The sequence below is a fragment of the Rhipicephalus microplus genome, chromosome 1 (genome assembly GCF_043290135.1).
Source record: "Rhipicephalus microplus isolate Deutch F79 chromosome 1, USDA_Rmic, whole genome shotgun sequence".
In the NCBI taxonomy this organism is placed as follows: domain Eukaryota; kingdom Metazoa; phylum Arthropoda; class Arachnida; order Ixodida; family Ixodidae; genus Rhipicephalus; species Rhipicephalus microplus.
The window spans coordinates 27,021,604-27,029,383 of record NC_134700.1 but is presented as its reverse complement, the minus strand read 5'-3'; the positions used below and the strand labels follow the sequence as shown (position 1 = coordinate 27,029,383).

The 7,780-nt window shown below is 48.9% G+C and overlaps 1 long non-coding RNA gene across 1 annotated transcript in view; it reads right to left on the bottom strand.

Annotated features, from left to right (window-relative positions):
• Positions 1 to 1,493: 1,493 nt before the first annotated feature.
• The window catches only part of LOC142808771 (uncharacterized), a 118,518-nt gene continuing 112,231 nt past the window's right edge, over positions 1,494 to 7,780 (bottom strand). The window contains exon 3 of the long non-coding RNA XR_012894659.1: positions 1,494 to 1,824. This is a non-coding gene — a long non-coding RNA (uncharacterized LOC142808771). The remainder of the gene's footprint in view (positions 1,825 to 7,780) is intronic.

The window sequence follows — 7,780 nt, the reverse complement described above, 5'->3', positions numbered from 1 at the left end:
CCCGGTAACTACAGCAGAATTGTTCCGGTGAAAGCCAAAGGCCAGCCAAGTAGTACTATCCTCCCCACTGCGAGATAAAGGTGCGCGACTGGGTGTCCCCTCTTTCTCTCCGCGGGGCAAAGTACGCGGGGAAGCTAAAAGCGCGCGCCACCACTTCGTTACGATGTGGCGATGCGTTCTCATCGCGTCATCTTGCTGGTAATGTTGAAAACACGGTAGTTCTCTGCGAGATGCTCGTCACCAGTGGTAAGTGGTAGATGAAATAGCTTGCCGTTTGAACGTTTGGAGACGTGCTCCTCGGCGGCATTGGTTAACCCCTCCACTCACGTGTCAGAGGTCTCAAGAACGATTCTATGTGCCGGAGTCTTTTTCTTGATTTTTTCTTTTTTTTTTTGCCCTGTCACATATATAGATGCGGATGCATATACGGTGAGTGACGCCGACATGGATGCTGATGCTGGTAGCGATAATCAGTTGACAGTGTCTGTATAATTGCTAACGCAATAAGAGAAGCATTCCTCGATTTGTGTGCGTTCCTCTGTTATGATCTGTTCGAAGAATGTGTAGTAGTTTTGTTTTTGCTAGTATGCTGAAAGTTTGGCCGTTTTTTTATGCTTGCGGTTTATGGTTTTTGTGATTAAAACGACGAGATCAACATTTAGCAACTGTCCTGCGTGGTTCTCCTCTCAACTGTCCAAGTTTTGTCACGCTACATCAACAATGAATCCCAAATTATGCTTGCCTCGCATGCGGAGTTGTAGGCACGCTAGCACGCACACTCAGCGAGTGCGAGGCTACGTACACGCAACAGTAACCACGATAGTGCTTCGGCGAGGTTGGTTGGCGGTTCTCCGCAACTCTCCTGACCGACCGACTCTGGGCGTCCAGAAGCCCCACGGAGTGGCCGACAGGCTTGGCCTGATCGTCCAAACGTGAGATTCATCTGCTGAGCACTAACGCATGCCTGGCAGCGCTTCAATAAAATTCCCCCCTACCACTCCAGGATAACGCTTAGGCCCATGTAGATACATTTAGATGCATGTTAATGAACCCCAGGTGGTCGGAACTTCCACAGCTCTCCTCCACGGCGTCTCTCGCAATCGTCATAGTTTTGGGAAGTTATACCCATACATTGAAAACTCTATGATCGCTTAGCAGGACCTAATTGTCACAGTTACATTACCACTTAGATTCCCGATTTGCTGAAGTAAAATGTGGTGTCAGTCCCAGGTGGAGAAAGAGGGTGGTAATGTTATTCGCTACTGTTCACTGTACCTAATGCAGGCACACGCTGCCGATAAATCATAAATAAATAGCAATTAAGGAGCAAATATATTTTGCAGTTTCTTTAGATTGTGCTATGGTAATAGAGCATATACGCTCATATATCATAGCAGCAAAATAATATATGCCTACTTTCGTACCATATCCTTAAACCTTAAATTCTCCACAGAATGTGCACTCAGTTATTCGAAACTCAATAATAACATAAATTACGTAATAAAGGGGGTTTTATTGCCTTCAATAAGGCCAAACAGAATGTTTTATGTCTGTAACGTAGCGACCGTTTTAAATCTGTGTACGGGGTCAGTCAGGCACTGACCTCAACGTAGTCGAGACAGATTCCGTCAACTGCGGTGGAGCGACGCAGTTTCATCTTCTGCATCGAGATGACAACTCCGTCTGAGTTGTTGGCTCGAACCATGAAGACGCACTTGTCGCTCACTGCACGACGGGGTTGCTCGGCGACGATGTAGACGGCCGATCCAGGGCCCGTCGCGTCCAACGTCAGGCCCGGACCACTGCACAGGTCGAACAGGAGCTCTGCGCAGAGACGCCAATCTAGCAAGCCTGTTTTCTGTATATGTAGAGATGAACTTTTTGCCCACTGTAAGGACCAAAATAAAGTCTCGTGTTTCTCGCTTGCCAGTTCTTCATGTCAACTGAAGCACGGTGGCAGTGACATCAACATTGAAACATACGGCTATCACGTAGTGAAAAACACATCCTTTTGCCGTTCTCTGAATCTTCATCAGTACAGCTACGTTCGATTTCCGGCGTTGCGCCAGAATAATGACAAAGAATGTTTATTTACCTTTGATGTTGAAGTTTAATACCGGATTGAATATTAGCACAAGTTCATTTAGATCTGTCAAGAATATCTGGCCTGAGTCTCATAACTTATTTTTTCTTGAGTTTTGCGTGAAACAACCACAAATTATGAATCACTTCATAATGGAGGGTTCCCAGCAGGTTCAACCCCTTACAATCATTACCATGTTCTCATATACAAGCCGTATACGGGCCTCAAACATCCCGCTTAAACCGAAACGTGGCCACCGCGCACAGGTTGAAATACGTGTATTTGGGGTCAGTAGCCTAAAGCGCGAGACAGACATGCGCTTTTCCGTGCGCTGCGTCGTGCGCCGTCGCATGGTGCGGCGTGCCACATGCGACATTTCGGGACACACTAGGGCGAAGGAGCTATCAGTGGCAGGCTCCGCCCCCATGCGGCACCTAGGTATGCAAGGTCGAACGACTTGGTATCCTCGTAAAGACGCTCAAAACAAACAACATTGCACTGCCACGCGTCGTTCCACAAAAAATAATCAATAAATCCCATTCGTGGATGACAAGCACGTCGCTACAGCGGCAACAGCTGATTATTCACGACTCCGACACGTAGGCCTAGCATGGCCGGCGCCAGCCGTCACCTACACCGTTCACACGTGAGCTCGTCATCAAGCGCTTGTTTGTGACAACACTATTAAGCTTTGCACTCGTATGTAATGCGCTAGCATACGCTATTACTTTATCGATGCCATCGACGTGAAGAGCAAAGACGGAAGCGAAGAGAGCCAGCGCAGAGGCGCCAGTAACCGTGTTTACCTGCGAAATGACCTTGCATCGCTGCTCACGATCTCTGATCTCGCTAACTTTTCCAAAACGGGCGTCATCATGCAGAAATACCACATGATTGATAAGTGGGGTTTAACGTCCTAAAATCACCATGTGATTATGAGAGACGTCATAGTGCAGGGCTCCGGAAATCGCGACCACCTTGGGTTCTTTAACGTGCACCCAAATCTGAGCACACGGGCCTACATTTCCGCCTCCATCGGAAATGCAGCCACCGCAGCCGGGATTCGAGCCCGCGACCTGCGAGTCAGCAGCCGAGTACCTTAGCTACTAGACCACCGCGGCGGGGTCAGAAATGGCACACTTCAAACATCACTTTATTCAATCCGGAATATTATCACGTCACCAGGGAAATGTACTCGATGTTTATCACGCCGCCGCAGTCGGCGATGTCAGCAGACCTACGCTCGCACGCTCCATCGACTCGCTTGAACTAGCCTGGAGCACTGGACCATGGTTGATGGGAGTAGCGACACGGAGATGGCGCCACTAACGTCGTGACGCCACTCGTATGCTCGCGCTGTTATTAGCTGCTGCCATGCGGCGGTGCGATGCAGTGACGAAAATATCTGGCTGGTTAAATGCTCGCTGCACCAGCTTTGCGGTGGTGCAATGCGATGATACATCAAGAAACGTCACCACTGTGACTGCCACATCGTCGCACCGCACGCCGAATCGCACGGGAAATCGCACGTCCGTCTCGCGCGTAAGATCACAACCACTGCGCCACTGCGGCCGAGTGCAGTGGCCCACATAAATGGAAATTGTCTTCACTGTCTCGCTCTTACGGTGTCCTCAAAATTTGACTGAGTGTTATTAGTTATCCCAAAATGCTTTTATCGGCACGCGGGTCACGTCATGATGCACATAATGCTTAACGTCCAATCATAGCTGATCAAACGGTTTTGAGTGGAAAGGCTTAGTTTCTGGAAATGACGCGAATGTGAACGCGCATATCGCGTTGCGCGCCGATTGATTATTTATGGTATTGTTGAAAAAAAGAAGCCTAATGTAGTATCATGATAACTTTACTGAGTATAACGGCACAAAGCGTTTCGAATAAGGTTATTTAACACCTGGTGGTGTATTCACTAGCCCACGTTTTTTTTTTTCTTGGCAATAGCATTTACACAGACGCCATCGCCATAAGGTTCCGTCTAAGGGAGCCCTGCGCCTGGTATGTATGAGTGAACACGCAGCCGACAACCACGGCTCAAGGAACGAACTACACCAGTCCTTGTGAGCGCCAAAGGTACAGATGAGGTGACTCGGGGCAGACCTAAGCACTCAATTGCTGCACTCTCTGTTTTGAATGAAATTATTGGCTCGCACCACCCCCGGATTCATAATAATTTAGGCCTTAGTAAGATCCACACATGTTCAGGGTGGTCATTTGGGCGTATTGGTTTTAAAATAGTGTTGATAAGGTTGTGCATAAACTATGAAGATCGAACACAAAAATGTCATAGTTTCACCGCAAAGGTGAGGCAATGAATGCGATAGCGAAAGTTTGGTGTCATGCGAAGTACGGCAAGCAGATTGAAGCTCGGAGTGGGCTACTAAAGTAAAAATCACAAAATGCATCACTTCCTTGGCATTGTTGCTGTCAGTTCAGATTAATATTGTGTCTAACAGAGAAAAAAATGGCAGCATATCCACGGGGGGAATCATTGAGAGTGGGTCGGAGCATCCGTCCACCCATTCGTTCTTGCTTCTGCCCGTCCATGTGTTCATCTGTGCCACCATCTGTCCGTCCATCTGTGCGTGTGTCTGTTCGTGCGTCCGCACGTCCATCCATGCGACCGTCCCTGCATTCGTCCATGCATCCGCCCCTGCGTCCGTCCATGCGTCCTTCCGTCCGTGCAGCCATCCGTGCGTCCGTCCATGCATCTGTCTGTGTGTCCATTCATTCATCTGATCGACACTCCAAGTACCACCATCTCGGATCTTTTCATCATACATTGCGCATACAAAAGCACCACCATCCAGCGGACATTCCAAGGACTAAGCGAGAGGTGGCAAACGCGCACTTTCTTACGGCTTACGTTTCTTGTCTACTTCCCACCTTTAACCACCTCGAGTTTATGGTATATACAAGTTCACTGTATTTGAGGCACTGCGGCCCAACGCTCGCTAAACCTTTCTAGAACCAAAGAGGTCACGCCCAGCGAGTATAACCTAGCAACCCTTTCTTGTCAGATAGGGCTCAATGTACATGCCAATGGCTGCTAATTGGGAATGAGAACCAGGAGAATTCGGCTTTTAGCTAACGCGCACGCTGCGAGTTTTTTTGTTCAACAACGCACAGGAGAAATTTCCCACCGGCATAACCCTGCATGTCAAAGCGTAAGACTGGTTACGCCCTATGACTACGATGAGGGACGAACGGGTGCCGCTTTAAGGAACTTCGCCCCTAAAACGGCCCCTTAAATTAACACTTTTTACATTCATTTATATCGGAGGCGAAAAAGGGACACACACAGGATGAGAGCACACTAACAACGTACACAGCTAGATACTCAGCGCGATGCTCGAACACAAAGGACGCACGAAACATACGGCTATATACTGGACATGCGCGAACAAGCGGCACAGTTTGAAAAGCGGGCTTCTTTCGCAAAGGGGCCTCTGTAGCTTGCGAAATTGTGCACTCTTTAACGAAAACGCAATCCTTCCGGCGAGAGCATACAGTTTGCCGTAAATACACTAGAAAAAGCATTGGCCCAAGTGTATATGGACACTGCATATGCACAGCATTTCAGCCAGCATGGTAATGATGAGGAGTACACAAATTTGTCTAATCTTCGTGCATCAGGCATCATTTGGTTGCGGGTGGCTTGGAGCTGCTTTGTCCCAAAACGACATTCAGAAAAAGTTCAGCAGTAGCACTTCACCACTTTAAGCTGTTAGGCTCACTACAATTCAAAGCTCTAAGTGTGTTTGAAGCCCTAAAGTGGAAGACAAGGCAAATTCGCGTGCTACCTATAATTTTTATGGTGAAAGAATGACCGCAATGCGAAAATCTCTTCAAGTTAATTTTAGGGAATTTGCAGGGTGAAAGCAAACGACGTATAATAATCGTCCCCCTTACAAAATAAGCGAGCGCGTGCACGAGTACGGGCGGCTACGCCTCGTAGGGCAAAGCATGTTGACGAGTCAATACGTCGCACCGAGTTGAGTGCCGATCATGCATTTCATGCCATCTCACTGGTTCAATAGTAAGGCAGACAACACGCTGATAGTCCCCGAGTTTTGCGCACTAGTGTATTTCTAAGTCTATAGTTGTGTCTATTCGTGCGTTCGCGATGACAACAAATGTCATTATTCCACTCGAGAGGCGCAGCACAAAAAGTGAAGACCTTCTTGGTGACTCATAGGTTACAATGATTTTTCTTGGCAGATTCTCCAGAATTTGTATGTGGCATGGTCTACAGGCAACTATCAAACACGAAAAAAGTTTTTTCTACAGCGTATCTCAGAATACAAAGCACCATACTTCTTTCTTAATGAAAAGACCGTGTGGTTTATAACCCGAGACAGCGGGGGAGGATCTGGGTACTACCACTTCAAGGTCAAAACTTCTGTGAGTAGCCGTACATCCAGTCAGACGAGAGAGCCACGTGGGGCACCACTCAAGCCGTCGCCTTCAAGGGCTGGGCCCATAATGTGGCCTGCCATTTACGACAGCCACTCTGCTCAAGCAGCGACGTTTTCAAGGAGCCTTGCACAAGTGTTGTTGAACCCCACATATCAATTAATGGGACAGGTTATGGCACGAAAATTCGCAATCCCGAAATAATTCACGGCTGCCCGAACAAAGATGCTCGAGACTTACCTGAGCAGTTCGAACAGATAGCTAAGATATTCCGTCCTTGCGTAGACGCTGCGGAAACGTTGTTCATCGACAATGAGGCAAGTTCCACATGGAAATAGTTTAGCCATCAGTAACACAAACCGAAGTGAAAACGCACAACGCCTTCATCAGTCACGCATTCAACAGCTACATAGAGGCACCCCATGTTTGCTGAGGATAAGGTGCGCGCCTGTACCACCTCGTGGTCTCCAGCATATCTGAGGCTAAAAGCAATGCTATATCTCGTGGGGCGTCAGAGAACAGCTGTTTGTTGGCCATGTGCGCAATCTGGCCACAACAGTGAACAAGATTATGAGGGAGAAAACCGCTGTTGCACCTGGCCACTGATGCTACTCAGGTGCTGCAGTACGGACCGCAACAAACGATTTACGCCAACTGATTCTACAGATTGCGCGCGAAGAGACTGCGGAAGATAACGCAAGGTGCACAACACCGCTGCAGGAGTTCATGGTTGCCTCTACTAAGGTCATTTGCCACGAACATCGATAAGCACGTAGTGCCCTCATCACCATCATCATTTTCTCAATCACCGCGCCGCGCCTCTCACGCAGCTGATGCTAGCTCGAGCTGCGCGAGGATTAGAACAAGCTAGCGCACCTGGTGTGTCAGACGTGGAAAGCCACGCGACTCCGCTTCAGGCCTGGAATAAAGCGGCGAGAGAACGACACGACCACGTTGGCCACCGTCCCGTCTTCTTCTCTCGCTACATTGGTGACCCGGAGAACGCGCCCTTCGACGCGCCATCGGCTGCCATGTTTCCGCGACTTTGCCCGCCAGTGCCACTGTTCCAATCGACTTACCCCAAGGTATGGTTTATGCAGCTCGACGCCATTCTGGCGGTGAATGGCATCACGGACCAGCTGCTGATGCACGTCATTCTTCTCGACGCCCTTCCGGTAGAGTCGCTCCATCTCGCTGCGACTTCAAGCACCATCCCGCAGCCTTACGATGCCCTCAGCACTGCGGGGCTCGCCCGCAACGGCCTCA